This window comes from Ixodes scapularis, unplaced genomic scaffold (genome assembly GCF_016920785.2).
Source record: "Ixodes scapularis isolate PalLabHiFi unplaced genomic scaffold, ASM1692078v2 PGA_scaffold0__279_contigs__length_252992795, whole genome shotgun sequence".
Taxonomy (NCBI): domain Eukaryota; kingdom Metazoa; phylum Arthropoda; class Arachnida; order Ixodida; family Ixodidae; genus Ixodes; species Ixodes scapularis.
The window spans coordinates 16,866,496-16,883,885 of NW_024609835.1; the positions used below are offsets into that span (position 1 = coordinate 16,866,496).

General features: G+C 45.0%; 1 protein-coding gene and 1 non-coding gene across 2 annotated transcripts in view; one reads left to right on the forward strand and one right to left on the reverse strand.

Moving 5' to 3' along the window:
* The window catches only part of LOC120846899 (insulin-like growth factor-binding protein complex acid labile subunit), a 35,982-nt gene that overhangs the window by 14,621 nt on the left and 3,971 nt on the right, over window positions 1–17,390 (reverse strand). The gene's annotated exons all lie outside the window — the stretch shown is intronic.
* Trnac-aca lies at window positions 7,831–7,912 on the forward strand. The gene has a single exon. It is a non-coding gene; the product is annotated as a tRNA-Cys (tRNA).

A 17,390-nucleotide genomic window follows, 5' to 3' on the forward strand; every position in this document is an offset into this window, starting at 1 on the left:
AGGGAGTTTTCGTAGATCGTTTTCGCCGCCCCGCAACGCCCTCCGCAACACGCTACGATACTTGGAACACTACAGTCAAGGCTATCGGGGCGCAGGTGCAGTAGCAACTTCTACGTTGCGGAGGGCTTAGCGGAGGTTGAAACGCGGTCTACGAGAACTGCTTATTTTCAGAGAGCAGTTTTGCGCGCAAAGCCAATACAGTCAGCACCCATCTTCGCATGCATTATGACATTTATTTATGAGCATCAGTAGTACGCAGCAAAAAACGCGAAAAAAACCGATACATCGGCAAAATATACCAATGTAATCTGACGGGTGGATGGAACTTGGACTGCCCTTCGTGTGTAGTTCGCAGACGACACTTCAGACGGGGCTCGTTACTCGATAAACATATACTGGCGTCCCAAGAGCATAGTACTCACGCAGAAACTTGGGAGAGTGGATGCCGGAAATCTACGCACTCTGCACTTCGAGGGACCACTAAACAAAGAAGAAATATAACATAATGGAATTCGTCTCTTGAGTTCAATCGTTTTGGGTGAAGCGTTATATTTCGTAGAAGATAAAAACCTAGACAAGTAAACAATGCTGAACGCGTTTGTAACTTTGAAATTTCGCAGTAATTTAACGCGTGATCTGCGTTGACCCTCCGTTGGGGAAAGAAACACGCCGCCCAACTTTCCGTTAGTTAGCAAAGCTCTGTAACTGCCGAGGTTCACAGAACCTTGGTGCTTGCATTCGCCGCCAAAGTTAATAGACGCATGAATAAAATAGTTTTCCCATGTCGCTCTCTACGTCGCACGACGTTTGCTTTCATTCACACGGACCTTGAATTCAAGTGGCTTCTTTGAAAGGAGCGACCCTTAGCAAAAAGAGGCCGTACTTCAAACGAAGTTGAAATATATTTAGTACGAATATTCATTTTGTACTTATTCTGTATTATTTTGGCCGCATTCGAAATACGCTCGTAAGGTATTCAAAATACATTATAAATATGAATCAAAAAATATTTTAGATATACCAAAAATATTATCCCTTCACACTCAAGATGCCATTTGTGCATTAAAAACCGGTTACACAACTTTTTTTTTATTTTCGATTTTGTCAGCAAATGGTGTCCCTGTGGTATTTGAAGGCACTACTAGATACATCTCACAAAGCTACATTAGAAACGAACAAAAACACAAACGCTATGACGCACTGAACAGCTCATTCACAGTCCAGTTGACTGGAGCCTTATATAGCCTACATATTGAAGGTAATCATTTTTTCGGTGACCTCCTCTGCGCTTATTAAGGTTCCAAGTATTCGATCTTCTCATCGGGAGTATGTCAAAGGGGAAACAGTGTTTTGAAGTTCGTGGACGATATCTCTTAGTAAAAGGCATTGGTACAACTAATAACAATGCGGCGCAGTCCTTAAAACAATATCCACACAAACGGCTCATAAAATACCTGTTATTGCTTCTCTGCGTAGCACCACTCAGGACGAAGCAAGCAAGGCAGTATCTTCACTTTAAAATACTGTAAACGACTTCATTTTCGTGAGGACCGAATTCTCGCAAAGTTCGCGAATCGCCTACAATTCCGAAAAATAGGTCCCGTGAACAATTGCGGAAATGGAAAAATATTAAAATCTATATTGCGATCCCAGCGCGTCGCGAAAATTAGAATTTGCGAATTATTCCAGAACTCCACCTTTGACCTAAATCGCGAAATATTGAGCCCGCGAAAAATAAATATTTTACAGTAGTTGTTTTGCCTTTCCATTTTAGTAGTTGACTATTTAATATGGTAGTTAATATCACTATATTAAAGTCACTATTCACATCACGTACAATGGTGAGTATACACGTTCAGTGAACTAACATTGTGCTAACAAAACCACTCCAAACGTATCTGTTCACAGCACCTGCTGAAGCTTTCCAGCATCAGCAAATGTTGTAGTTGTAGTTCCCGAACCCCGTTTGTGATCGGTGTGCAAGGAACTGATCAGGTGTGTCCTTGATAGAAAAAAGGAGACAATAACATAAACTGGGCTGATTTATCAGTGCGATGCTCCGCAATTCAGTTGACAAACTAATCAAACGTTGTATTTAGGCGCTTCAGTGTACTCCATACCTACTTGAAGTGGACTTCTAGAAGGGGAGCTTTTCAATATTTTGGTAGTTTAAGTCAAACTACCAAAGTATTGCAGTCAAAAGGTACTTAGAGTATAACACAACAGTATTTAAGATTTTCAGGTATTTTAAGAGTATTCTTCACGTATTTTTGATTGCTCCATTTTTTTAGGGTGGGAGTATATTTTGCATGAATTAAATAAATATTTCAAGAAATATACGTGAAAGGTATTTTCTGCCTATTAATTTAGTATTTACATATTTCAAAACGCATGAAGGGAACTTCAAATGTAGTTTAAGTAAATGTATTTTAAAATGATTTTTAGAAGTATATTTTAGTACTAAGTAAAAAAAGAGAAGTTTATATTTTCGGTCTATTTTTCGTGTACTTAAAATTATGAACTGTATTTCAAATACACTCAAATTAGAATGTGGTATATTTCAAACGTATTAGTTTTCGCTAAGGGGAGGTTCGGCGACCAGCTGGCCAAAGCAGCGCCAACAACTCGTAGCTGCTTACCCCATCCCGTACAAACTTAGGAATGCACAATAGGGGGCGTACAGTGCTAATCACACTTGTCTATAACGCGCGAGCGTGCGGCTTTCTCCGGGGAGCGCTAGACTGGTGCCATTCGCGGTAACTAAGCTAGTCACGTGGCGCAACATGGAACGGCCCGCTCGAGGGGTGTCCTGCCCACTCTATCAGCTGGCGGCGAACGCGGAAGGCTGCTCGCACGCTTTTTACAAACATCATTGCTCGAACAATAATCAGAGTAAAGCATGAAGGCGTATCAACGATTTCGTCATCAAAAAAACAAAAATATATCATAAAGCACTTTATTTTATCGCTTATCAAGCTGATAGAGTGGGCAGGACACCCCTCGAGCGGGCCGTTCTATGTTGCGCCACGTGACTAGCTTAGTTACCGCGAATGGCACCAGTCCAGCGCTCCCCGGAGAAAGCCGCTCGCTCGCGCGTTATAGACAAGTGTGATTAGGACTGTACATGCAGGAACCACGGCTGTTTAAAGTCGCGCTTGCACGCGCTTTTGTCTGTGTGCATTCAGCCCCAAAAGAATCTCGACTCGACGGAATGAGAACACGCCCATTGTTCTTGAACTGTATAGAGCAAGCTGCTTCCGCTGCAAAATAGAGCTAGATACAGCTTCGGGTATTTTAAACCAGCGGTGCTCGACACTCTCGGCTTATACAAACGCACCGAGTGCGCTTTCATAAACCACATACAACCCCCCCCCCCCCCACCCCCCCAGAAGAAAAAAAAGGAGAAGGAGAGACAGTTGCTGGCTTTATTTGTAATTAGGTGTTTTATGTGCCTTGTTTACAACGTTTGCCAACGTCTGCCCCATCGAACGTTTTTAGTGATAGGTGTAATTGGTTATCGTAATTGGGAACAACATTCCCGAAACCAAAAACTCCTGTAAATGACAGCTTCCCTCGATTTTTATTAGTTCGAAGGCAATGGCAGTTTGGCTCAAGGTTTATCTAGTTAGGCTATGACTCGGTAAAAAGTAATACAACACTCTATCAAATATCCCCAAAATCAGTCTCTCCCCCAAATACAACGTGTATCATTTTTTTTTCTCTATATTTTGAGCTTGCTGTGTAGCAAATCAAAAATGTGCCTTTAGCGTCCAGGAAAATCATTAGTAAATCATTTCGATAAATCTGACAACGGTGCCCTATGATGCTACGCTGCACGCGCAAAGTCCTTCGGGCTGTACGGAGTATTGCTATTGAAGATAGCGGAAGAACTGATAAAACTCCGTATTGCCCTCGTCTGTTCCTCACTTGTCTCTTGATATTTGCACGTGTTCCGCGTAGTTGGCTTCCCTTCATCGTGTGAATGACTTACAGAAAACAACCAGTCACTTGTTCAAGAGAAAGAGGCGAGGTTGTGTGTTTCTTTGTTGATTTGCGAAATGTAATATATATATATATATTCTTATACAAAAAAAAATACAAGAGCACATTTTTCTACTCGCATATCTGCTTCAGCAACGTGCGAGTGGTCTACAGTTGCGAATGATATTAAAATACGAGGCGAGAATGTGGCTTACAAGGCCTGCCCCACTATCTATCAGAAGATAACTGAACCATTACGTGGCTCCAGCGGCGGTTTCGTTGTCACTCCACGCTTGACCAGTTGTCGCTGAATCGACGCTCATTTCGCCGAAGGTAATGGCCTTTCGTAAAAAAAATGAAATTAATCGTGGCCAAAACCACTGATGCGGCAGAGTGGGCGATCACTTTTCGGGAGTTTGATCATACGTTAGCAAAAGAAATGACAATAAGCAGATTTTTTTTTTTTCATTTTACCGAGCGTACCTATTATCGGTGTTGACAAGGTTATGCTTTGCCAACCAAGTGTGTAGGAACTAGACAGAAATCGACGAATCTGTTGTAAATGCTGTTCGTGTTCACAATAGCTTCGATGATAAATCAGCCATCTTTTGTTCGATAAATCTTCGGAGCCACGCACTCGCCTGGAATTTTTTGTATCGTCCGCGACTGTAGTTACAATGCCAATTTTTTTTGCCCGCGTATTTTATTTATTTTTTTACATATTAAAAAAATAACCGGAAATAATAAAGCTTACAATGCCCTAAGTACCCGAAACTTGGGCCGAAGCGCACTGAATATCACTACAACATAAAGGGCAGTAAAAATGTTCTAAATAGTTTAGGTGTGTTTTGTTTTTGCGTACTTGTGTGCATTTTGAACGTAGGGCGGGTCTTTGGAGTATTCCCCAGAAGTGCGAAGTTCAAAACCAGGCAACGGTAAGTAAAGGGAAAATGTAAAGCAAAAACCACATTTCTACAACTATTTTCTACTCAAATAAAAAGCCCCACTAAAAGCTACACGAACGAAATAATTGTATAATTACGTTTCCAGAATAAGCAATATTCAGTCAACCGTTTATATTGTAACGTCTGAATCGCAAAATGCGTATATAAAACAAAAAATATTGGCATTTTTAAAGTTTCGATGGCTTTTTTGAAATCATTCATTCGTTTAGATGTGGGGCGGAATTGACTGATTGAAATTGTTTCTATTATTATAATCTGACAATGTTTTTTCCGATTAATCTGTTTTCTTGGGACGCATGTGCGCGGGAAACAAGATTATTTGAAAATGTTAGTTCGAGCGAATAATGTCACTACAGAATACTGATCGATTTACAGTTTTTCTAGAAGATAATGTAATATAAACAAAACCAATGGGCAGCTTATAATAAAAATAGGAACAAAAATTTTAATCTTGCAATCTTTGTACGCTGATCGAATTATTTATTTTGTTTGCTGCCAATTATGGAGATCTAAAATTTAGCGTCTTATGATTTTCATAAATAGTTTTTTTTTTACCTTATTAAGTTTGGGCTTTTTTTGTATTTCGTGCTCGGGCTCCTAACTGTGTTAGCAGGTTCCAACTTCGATCGCACAAGGGATTATTACGCTTGAAATTTAACGCGATACTCCCCCTGATGCTTTTCTTGTGTTTTTGATGACGCATACGTAATTTAGGAAATGGTAATGAATAGCAGTTTTGAATGTACTACTAGCAGCGAAGATAGCTTGATATAGTTACACCAAGATATTTGTATGTGCAGCAATATTTGAATGATCAATGATATCAACTGCCGTAACTTTTTTTTTCATGTGCAAATCAACGGTTTTAGCGCGACTTGAGGTGGGTTTTTCGCAGGCTTGGTCAATTGTCGAATCATTAAAAATAGAAATTAAGTCATATATTGCCAGCTAAGGTAGAGATTACCTTAAACACAACAAAATCACCCCCGCAAAGTGCCGTGTTGCAATGTTTGGTTGCATTTTTACTCGAGAAAAGGTAACGTTTATTGAAATGTTCGGTTTCCCGAGGTGCTTAGAGTGTGTAGGTCAAGTTTTCGTAAAAAAAGACGATATTGAAGTCCGCTTTAGTCCAGTCAACCGTGAGATCAACTACTTTGCAGATATGGAGTGGTTCTGCCTTTGTTGACTTTTTTTTTTTTTTATTGAACTCCGCTACCCGATTTTTGACCACAGTTGGTGCACTCGGTGGTGTCGTGGACATCAGCGTGTACCGCGTGCTAAAATTGAAAAAAAAAAAAAAAGAAACGGCTGCCGACTGTTTTGTCGAAGTGGTGCTGAAATGTTTGCTTATTTATCGAAGCTCTGAAGCAAAGGACCCGAGCTCTTGTGATGTGCCCATGGCGCTACTCTGGTGGCGCATTGCGACACACGAAATTGTGCTCCTTGGCGACGATAAGCCGATGGTATCCGGACAGATAGAGGGAAGCATGCAAACTATGCGGCCAACGGCTAACTTGAATCACATAATATGAGAATGCGCTAGAATAGATCGTGGAGCAAATGCAAACAAAATGCTGGGGCGGATAGTTGACTTTGGGAGCTGGGAGACCACCCTGCTCAGCACCGACCCTGAAGTGCAAGAACAAGTCATCCGTCTGGCCGAAGACGCCGCCGCGGACCTCGGGATCCTGGCCGTCGTCTAAGGGGGAGATGGAAGGGGGCTTTTTAGTGGGTTCCTGACCGGCTCCTACTCCATCTCTGGGAGCAAATAAAGTTGATCTGACTGACTTGGCGACTCGAACAATAAGGAGTATTCACTGGGCGAAATATTTGTGGGTGCTGTATAGAGCACACGCTCAGAACGAGCCCACATTAATAGGCTGGTTAGACCGGCAATCCTGATGTTGTGGAATGCACGTTGCAAAAGAACCGTGGAAGCTCGCCATCAGCACGCGCTCAGCAGTCGCGGACACAACTATGGCCGCCAGTGAATACTTCGTATTAGCGACGTGCGCGATCGAAAGCGTCGCTGTGGTCGGCCTACCACCATTGGCCGAATGCTGACTATGACGTCAGCAAAGGATTTATCGTCGACAAAAATAAGAGGAATGGAAAAACTTCAATTTCGACGGTGTTGGTAGTGCTGCTTTTAGAGCGCAATGATTTCAAGCTTCCACCATGCTCCTTAGAAACACCATCGAACTTGTTGTTCGCAATGTAATGACGTCACGAAAGGTAACCAGATGAGGGCGCCACTAAAACTTCTCGCCGCTAATAAATGCCTGTTAACATATGCAGCGAAGCGCCACAAGCCTAGCGCTGACCTCGTGCTAAGCTCGTGCTGACGGGAGCGTTCACCAGCTTTCTATCGCACCGTCAAAACTGTGGTTCATCGCAGACGATAAGTAGCTGACGGCACATGAGCAGCGCTACATCAGCGCTTCGCTGCATGTGAGAACAGGCCTTAAACTCACACCTGTCAAGTTCGGTTTAAAGGGATAAATAAGCCTTCTCTTCCACGCTCACGAAAAAAAATTGACCGCATCTCCACGTGGTGAATGATGTTGATTGGGGCGAAGCTCTGCTGGTGCTTGTCTGCGTAGACGCTGACCCGCATCATGTCGAGCCTTTCGTTCGTTTTCATCTATGTCAGAAAGAGAATGTGTGGTATGGAACGTGGTTATATACGCACTTGAGCATTGACCGGAGCGCCCTCTCGTCTATAAACGTTGAGCCAATGCATGCAAAGTTTAACGCGATTATATACGCATTTGACCGCAGCGTCGTCCCCTGTATAGACGTTGAGCGGCTACATGCAACGTTTCATCCATGACATCCCCAGCTCTTGAGTTACTACCACATCTCAGAGCCACCTACTCGTCCCGCAGTCGTGGCCGAGTGGTTAAGGCGATGAACTACAAATCCAATGGGGTCTCCCCGCGCAGGTTCGAATGATGTCGACTGCGCAAACATTTTTTAGGGGCGAAGCTCCTTAGGGGCTAGCCATGTCCGTATGTCCGTCGGCCGTCCGGCGTGCCCCTGCTCGTGAGTTCAGCAGCGAGAGCAAAAAAAAACAAAAGGTAAAAAAAAAAAAATAGGGTGCTCTGAGATGCCATCCCATCTGTCTTCTTAAAAAAAGAAAAAAAAAAGAAAACCACACATTCTTCTACTGACATGAATGGGAACGGCACCATCAGCACTACCTATGACCAAAATCAGTATGAAGAAAAAGAAGAAAAAAAAAGAGTAGAGGGTTCTGGGTTGCCATCCTATCTGTCTTCTTAAAAAAAGAACAAGAAGAAAACCACACATTCTCCTACTGACATGAATGAAAACGGCACCATCAGCACTACCTGTGACCAAAATCAGTATCATCAGCACCACCCGAGCTTCGCCCCAATCAACATCATTCCCCACGTGGAGATGCGGTAATTTTTTAATCATTTTTTTTTATTTTTTGCACTACACGAGCACGTGAGCACGTGAGCTCACGAGCACGATCACCAGCAAGATCGATGTGAGCACGGACGCCGGACGGACAAGGCTACACCCTAAGGAGCTTCGCCCCTAAAAATAATAATGAAATAAACTTATGAATCGAGATTTACAAGTTCATTTCGTGACTCGTCATGGCCCAAGGTGGGCATACGACAACATTCATTTTTAGACAGATGAATTATTGTGAAAAGAGTTTTTTTACTTGCATCAATAAAAGGTTGGAACCGTTCCCTTGCATGGATAAGAAGTGGTCAAAAGAACAAGAATGTGAGCCTCACAGTTGCATGGTCTAACAAATCTGATGCGTGCAGAAAAAAAATATTCATGTTACGTTTCGTTTAGAAGATATATTCTAACTGAAGTAAACTTTGTGAATTTTATCTTTTAGAATAAACATTTGTTGCTGTTTATCTCTTACCTTCCTTGAGGTCGAAATTACAATACAGTGATTAAACTTCTACAGCGTTTGTGTGTTACTATTTATCCATATGAAGGTGAGGGCCATTCGAAGCTTTCTTTTTCCTCACTTTATTGTTTGTTGATATTTTCTTTCGTTCTTGTTGCGTTTGTCAAGAAATATTTATATAAACATTATTTTTTGCACCGCTGTGCATCTGCGGGGGGAAGGGTGGGGGGCTGGGGACCAGTTAAGCTGCTTGTGCAACTTTGTTCCATAGCTCCCGCCGTATCTACAAGTATATGTATATACCGAGTGTTTTTACGAGGACTTACAAACGTCTCTAAAGTAGGGTGTTCGAGAAAAACATAAACTTTTCGGAAACAAACTGCTAACCATGGCGGACGATTGCAAAGGACATTGCAATTGGCACTATAATTTATTTTTAATTGGGAAAATAAACCGGATGGTACCAATAAGAAATGTTTCGAGCGTCATCAAAAACCCCCCTCATCGAATAATTTTGAAACAACTAGAAGGACTGGGGACGTGCAAAGGGGCGCTAAATGTACCCTTCGTGCAGCAAGCACACGGACGGTGATGCGAAACCTCAAGAAATAGGAACGTCATCCGCGTTTCTTCGTCGCCGGCCTTGCGCCTGCTGCGTATACAGTGCATCACCGCACTTCCCACGTGCAGCAGCAGTCAGTCGGCCGAAAATTACACTGATATAGGCATCTTCGATAATGCTCCGCAAGTTTCTAACTGAAACCATGTGATTATTTTCACTCATTAAGAGGCTAATTATTTCATTTTATGTGATTATTTAGAGTATTAGTATGTTTTGTTTTGGAATCCTTTGGATCCGCCGAGACGCAGTTTGCACCCGAAAACATTTCTTTTTTCTCAACCACACGATTTTCAGCAACATTTGCAAACTTTTGAAAAGCACCCGGAATATATTGTGAATAAAGTTATTATTATTATTATTACTATTATTATTATTATTGTTATCTGCGCGATGAAACATCTTTATCAAAGAATAACAGTGTATTGGAAGTCCTACACATTAACAGCTTATATCACCGTCGAGAAAAGGCAGATCTGTTTTTCCTTTTCAAACTCCTTCATGGCATGACCGACTGTTCAGAACTGCGCCCACAGATAGCTTTACGAGTTCCTCAAACAGCGACCCGTTTGACAACGTCTTTTTATTCTCCTCCGACGTTAAATATCCTGGACCCCTTGTTTCGCATGTGTCGGGCATATAATGGCATTGCAAGTGATCTTGATGTTTTTTGTGTGCCTGAATTTGTCAGTCTCTCAGAGTCTTGTATGAGTCTCGCTGAACGTGCCGTGATTGTGATGTTATTTATATTATTTTAATAAGGTATATTCGTTTTTGTGGCAGTCTTCTACTCTGCGTTCGGACACTCTGTTCCGTTCTTTTCTTGTTATGTATATCGTATTGTTGCGTCAGCATGCGTTATATGTATCATATCTTTTACTCAATGTGTCGAGATTCTTATGTTTTTTTGTTTTTTTTTTTCATTTTTTGTAGTGTGTAAGTTTCGGCGTGCCAGTACAAAAACCGCATGGTTGTTCCTGGACACCTAATAGAAATTACTCTTGATTATTGATTATTATTATTATTATTATTATTATTATCATATTAAGAAATAGGTTCGAGCATTAGCTAAAGCCTCTCGCCCTCTTCCTACAAAAGCAACTTTCCTCTATTGATCTTCCCCACCCCTTCCGCGTTAAGGGCTCCCTTAAAGTGATTGATTTGATCCGACCTTTGCACTCCAATCGGGACCACAACATGTTCTCGGTGGATGTCGCATACATGTATTACAATGTCGACCTCAAAATTCTTCTGAGCTCTGTGTCCGAGGCAATCGACCCGCAGGGAATGACGAGGTTCCAAAACGCGTCCGGAATCCCGGTCGGAGGCTTCCTCGATCTCTTCCGGCTATACCTGAGCTCCACCCTGGTTGAGCACGAGGGAAGAGTCTTCATTCAGAGACCGGGCGTGTGTATCGGTTCCTGCCTCGCGCCGATCCTCAGTGAGATTTATCTCTTCTTTGTGGATAGCGCGGTGCAGGAGCATCTTGCTCGCTCGAGTAACGAATGAAAGATCTTCCGGTACGTTGACGACTACCTCGTTCTTCATCCTGTATCCAACTCAGATTCCCCCATCCTTCAGGCGTTCAATACTAACGCCAACGGCCTCACCTTCAAAAGGGAAGACCCTACTCAGGAGGGCCTACGATTTCTCGATCTTCGACTAACCCCCTCGTCTCACGGTCTATGCTGGTATTTGCAACAGCACTCCCAGAAACCTGTCCTCCCCTTCTCTTTCCATCATTTAAAAACCGTTAACTCTGGAATTGTTCAGTCTCTCCTTTCCTTCTCTTGCAAAAGTCCTGCGATCACAAGATCAAAGAAAGCCTATCGCTGCAGGCAACCAGGCTCCGGAAGGCGGGTTACCCGGTGGAACCCCTAGATAACATCAGCAAGAAGCTCACCCTGCAGTCTAGGAGCCGCCCAAGAAGGCCCCCTCCGGGACTCGGTCTGTACGCTTTGCGTGCATTCCTTACTCCACAACACGGCACACCGACTGCGCGCACTTGCACATCGATTCGGTACCAGGGTTGTTTTCACATGTAATTTTAAATTGGGAGGCACGTACAAGCAAGTCACCAACCCAGAACCCCCACCCACATGCACAAGAAACACGCGCAGTGCTTCCGGCCCTGCACAAGGGAGGAGGTGTATAGTATCCCTCTTCTTGTGTGCGGAGCCAAGTGCATCGGTCAGACGGGGCGCCGCGTGAATGACCGTCTCCAGGGGCACGCCAAGCAGATCTCGTCTCCTTCTCCCGGCTCCTTTCATCCAGTCGTGGCTCACGCCAAAAACTGCCCCTCGTGCACTCCCGAGTTCTCGAAAACCGAAATTCTCAGCGGGCACAAATCTCGATTCGGCAGGGAAATCCTCGAGTCTTTACATATCAAACCTTCTGTCTCAAACCTGTCCAGCTCATCCTTTTCTCTTTCCGATCGAGAGATTCGCTTCCTGCGGGGCGAGAGGGTTCCTTCAAAGACATAAAAAAAGTCCAAATTCCCGTATCTTCTGCTCCTTCTCTTCTCCGAGCATTCTTCCCCCCCCCTTTCCCTTCCTTCCCCAAGAGGGCACCCCCGGCGCAACTTCTCCTCCTCTCCGCACCCTTCCCCCCTCCACCTCCTTTCCCTAAGAGGGCACCGTCGCCACTCGGGCCTGCGTGTAACGGCGAACTGTCGACTGACACACAGCAGACCTCACCTTACGCCGTACACGCGTAGCTGCGAGCAGGGCCACATGGCTCACGCTTCCCTCACCCACCACCCTCCCTCTCAACCTCCCCGACACCCCCGTCGAGCTTCAGGAGGCGATGTCAAGCCAGTAAACCTTTTGTTGAAAGTCGAAAGCCTGTCTTGTCTGTTTGTCTTCAATGTCCCTCTTTCCTTTTCGTAAATTCGAACCCCCCCCTCACCCAACACGGTCAACCATCTATAAAAAAAAGGATTGCTATATTTCTTTTTTTTTATCTAGGTATAAACCTCATTGGGGCTACAGCAGAAGTGAGCAATACCCAGATATACCGACAATACACAACAAACTATAAAAAATCGCAACCAGATCAAATTAGATAAAAATAACCCTCCCCCCCTTCCCCTTACACACAAACACACACACACACACACACACACACACACACACACACACACACACACACATAAAGAAAAGAAAACATATACATAATAGACGGGCCCCGAAAAGAAATAACCGTGATTGGTGTTCCGAGGTCATGGCGAGGCGGCATATGGGTACGAGCTCCTGAGTACGTGCGTCTCAAGACCCTCTGCGAGACGAAACCCATGACGGGGAGGAAGCACAAGGCGGACCCTTTCAGACACAAGACGGACCACTCCGGTCGTGACGTAAACAATCAGCACTGACCATAATCGGCGCCCCTCTTTCTTTTTGTTTCTCTCCTACGGGTATCTTCGATTGAGGCCACTTACAGGGGTTATTACGTCGGTTAGAGTCACTCCAGTTATTGTCTCGGTCGCCGAGGCACACGTCCCTCGCTATTGGTGATGTCTCCCAAAGGTTAGCACGAACGTCTCCACTTCATTATTCTGGATTTTGTGACGTGACAGACATGATATTTCTAGAGAGTTTGTGATCCTTCCCATGCGTGAAATAAATACTGCCGTTGTATTTCAATCTCTTGCTCATTCCGTCATAATACATGCAGAATTGCGTTTTACAAGGAACGCAGATAACATATACACCAGTTTCAGCCTTCCAGGCACGCGATGCTGTGTCAGGGGTCGCCACGTCCTCGTTTTGAACGGTTCACTTGTTTTCAAAGCTTTCGCGGCTGGCGAACTCTTCTCGAAGAATCTCCGAGTCCACTTTGTTCCTGCTTTTCTTTTTTAAGGTGAAAGCCTTATATGTCCCATTACGCGAAAAGGCGTCGTCGGTGTTGTGCCCGGAAGATGGACATGAAAACACGTCATCAAGCAGGTGCCGTTCAAGATAAAGCGGACGCGCATTAGAAATAAAACGCAAAGAAAAGCACAGCAACGCCAATGCTTAGAAACGGAAGCCGTGAAGCCGGCGGGGGCGCCGATGCCCCAAGGTCAATGCGGACGCGCCTCAGAAATAAAACACAAAGAAAAGCACGGCAACGCAGATGCTTCGTCACAGAAGCCGTGAAACTGGCGAAGCGCCGCGCCTGCGCAATGGGGGTGCGTGATATCACCGCCGAGCGCCGTCTGCAAAGGGTGCGCTTCGGACTTCATCTGTGCTCGTTGTGTGCTTCCTGTGGTAGACTGTAATGCGACCACGCGGGACCACAATGCTTTCGCATTCCTACACGTAAGCAGTCTTACGTGTCCTCCTGTGTAATTTTCATCGCAGTTGCATCGTGCGACTGGCGAAGAGCGCGGCGTAGGTGTTTGGCAGCCGGCCAACACTGTTGGACCGTAACACGTGCTTCACATTTTAAGGAGAAACGAGAGTTACCTTCTGTAGACGTTTTGCATTAAAAAAATTCAGCCTTGTTACCTGCACTTGAAAAAAAAATGTATGTGGTTTCAGTTGCAATATTGGGGTGACGCGCAGTTTCAATGTTCCTGATAAGCGAATGATAAAAGCACGGCATTACACCTGGTTATAGTATGACTCGTGCTCATCACGCACGAAATAATTCTGAATTAGCGATGGTAAACGTGCTCTTCTGCACCGTTACATGCTGATTTCTGCGATATCATCGAGCGAAATGCCCGTTTGCAGGGAGATGCGAAGTGTGGCCTCTTAGTCGTCTCCGTCAGAGAACTGGCAAAGATTAAACACTTTTCCTACTTCCAATACGTTTTATAGTTTTCTTCAGTATACGACAAATGTTCAAAGCTAGAGCCCTATGGAGCCAATCAGAGCGCCGGAACGAGGCATATGACGATGTAGCATTGGCGAGCCAGACTCCCGTGGGGAGTTGTAACATGCTTCGCTCTGTTCCTGTGATTGGCACATAGTGGCTTAGCGTTCGCTCTTCCAGTCGTGCCTCATTAATATACTGGGTGATTCAAGGAGACGGCAGGCTCTTCAAATCGACCGAAAAATTCGGTTTCTTAACCTATCGCGCTACGACTTTGTGCAGCGTTGCCCACAGATGGTGCTTTTTTTTTTTTTTTTTGTAAAATTTGCAACCAGCGAACTTATTTCAGGAAAAAGTAAAGAAAGAAAAAGGCTTAGCTCCTATGGAAACGCAGCGACGCCACCGGTCTGCAAACAACACGGCGCCGTTTCGCACGGGAGACAAGAGATGGCGCAAGCGGTCGCCACGCCAACTGCCGCCAACGAACGATCAGACGACGCCGATAGCCGGCGTATTTAGCAGACAAGGAACTGCAGTTCCTTGTTGTTACCGCGCCTGTTTTTGTTTCTGCGACTGTCGCTGCCTGCCGAACGCGCTCTGCTTTTGAGTCGAAAAGATTGTCTGCTAAAGACGCTGGCTCTCGCCGCCGTATGCTCGTTCGTTGGCGGCGTTCGTAGCGCCATCTCTTGTCTCATGTGTGACACGGCGCGTGTTGTTTGAAGACCGGTGGCGTCGCTGCATTTCCATAGGAGCTAAGACTTTTTCTTTGTTTACTTTTTCCTCAGGTAAGTTCGCTCTTTGCAAATTTTACAGAAAAAATACACCATGTGTGGGCAACGCTGCACAAAGTCGCAGCGCGATAGGTTAGGAAACCGAATTTGCCGGTCGATTTAAAGAGCCTGCCATCTCCGTGAATCACCCGGTAGGTAGAGAGGGCGACACTGTTAGCACGAACAAGCGATCGTCGGTTTTTGTAGTTTTTCTCTTTTAAACCAAGATATGTCATCCAAGTTTTTTATTGCTACCGAAAGAGTTCATTTAGTTCTTTAATGTAAGTGATAAAATTTCGTGCTCGCTAATACTATTTCAAAGTAAAACGCGAAAATGCGCCGATGCCGTGTTCGCGCTAACAGTGTCGCGATGTTTACCCCCTCCGCCCCCCCCCCCCCCCCAAAAAAAAAAAAAAAATGAAACATCATTTATAATGTGAGTCGTCGTTAATAATGAGACAAAAATTACATGCATTTACCCAGTTCGTTCCCGAGAAATATGACAATCTACGTAGAGAAAATGCGGGAGTGGAAATTATTAGAGCTCGCGGAGACGCCAGAGCGCTAGCTCTGGTTAAAAGATTAGGGGGTAGACACGAAGCCAGCTGCCTTTGTCTCTACTCAATCTTTCAATGTGTTCGAACGTGAACACCAAACGCCGGACGCCAGATACCGGCGTTCGACGTTCGAACCCGTTCGGAGTGTGAGTAGAGACAAGGGCAGCTGTACTTCGTTTCAGCTTCCGTCTGAGCGCAGCCAACGGCTGAGGGATGGTTCGCAACTTCGAAAAGAGCATTCCTACGCACCACAAAGTAGTCCGCAAAAGTATTTTTTTTAAGTAACTGTTTTGTGCTTAAACATAGCACAATATTCCAGTTGTGTACTGCTCAGAATGATTTGTAACTAAAGGAATTAGATATCTGAAGTTTATGTTTTTATTAATATATGTAAATGGACGTGTTTTGGTGAAAACACGTACATCCGCTGGCAACACGGTTGCAGCGCTCGGTTTTTCTTTGTGAATTCGTTCCCGTAATGTCCAAATCATGTGCTTCGTTGCTTTCCTCACTGAGTCGCTTCAAAACGTCCTTTCGCTTCACAACCTCTCGCGCGTCAGGCGCGAGAGGTCGTGAAGAATGGCTACTTTCAAAATCGGCAGGAGACTCCGGTCGTGTCGTACCGCGAATGCGTTGTAAACAAGAGAAGCGTCCAGGCCACTACAATTCACTGATACGCGGCGAAATCAGGGCACCCCTTCACCTGCCTATCACATTGAACGCCGAGAAGCTGGTGGAGAGTACTGCGCCTCGAGCCCTGGTATACCCAGACAATACAAGGAAATATCATCGGCCGGGTAATCGGGCACCATGCAATGTGTACTTACATCTCGAAACTATGCCGAAATGCCAGACAGGTGGAAAATTCGGACACAGACGTCAGCGGTCAGCCTACGCATTGACATCTTCTGTTACTAAACTTCAGGATGTGAAAGGGCACTTTTTAAACCGTTGCAGGCGATACCATTGAAACACCTGTAGCAGACGAAATACTCGGCGAGCGCGGGCGGCGCGAACGACCAGCGGCGCAGCGGAGTGATACAAAAGTGCAGGCGAGATCGCGTGACCTATTGCCGGCGTGTGATTGGCTCCGGCCACACGTAGCTTCGGCTGCGCTCGGACGGAAGCTGAAAGGAAGCATAACTTCACATCCTCCCACTAATCATTCCAACCAGAGCTCAGCGTTCCGACGCCACCGCCGCGCACGCATCAGCTCCTCACTTTCAGCCTTTTCCCGCATAGCTGGCTATCCCTACTAACGGTGTCCATATTTACGAGACGTGAATTACCACGTCGTAACAAGGCGGAGTTTAATCACGATTACGGAAAAGTAGTGATTTTTTTTTCTTAATTTTACGTGTTTCTAAACAACATGCCCTTCGAAATTAAAATGACAAATCTCCGGGCTGGACAATGACACTCGGAGTGATGTCACCTTTTGTTTTTTGGGGCAGTAGCGCGTAGCAATAACAAGCTGCTATACACTCTCGGCTAAACAGAATACAGAAGGAATTCCGCTCCGCGAGCAGGAAGGTGGGGCACCGCTTTTTGGACTATTCCGTCAAGGGAGCTCTCCCCGAGGGAGGCCGGTGGGAGGGCGCCGACGACGTCTTCCGAGTTTGCTTGAAAGACCCCAGAGATTTCGGGGAGGGGCCGCAAGGTCGCACCGATCAGACCCCTAAAGAACGCCGCCATGCCTCTCTCTAAATCGTTCGGGCTCATTGAGCGAACCCCGGAAAGTCGTTTGCTCAACTCGATAATAGACAGGCTCACGAATCCAATGGCCCGCTGGAT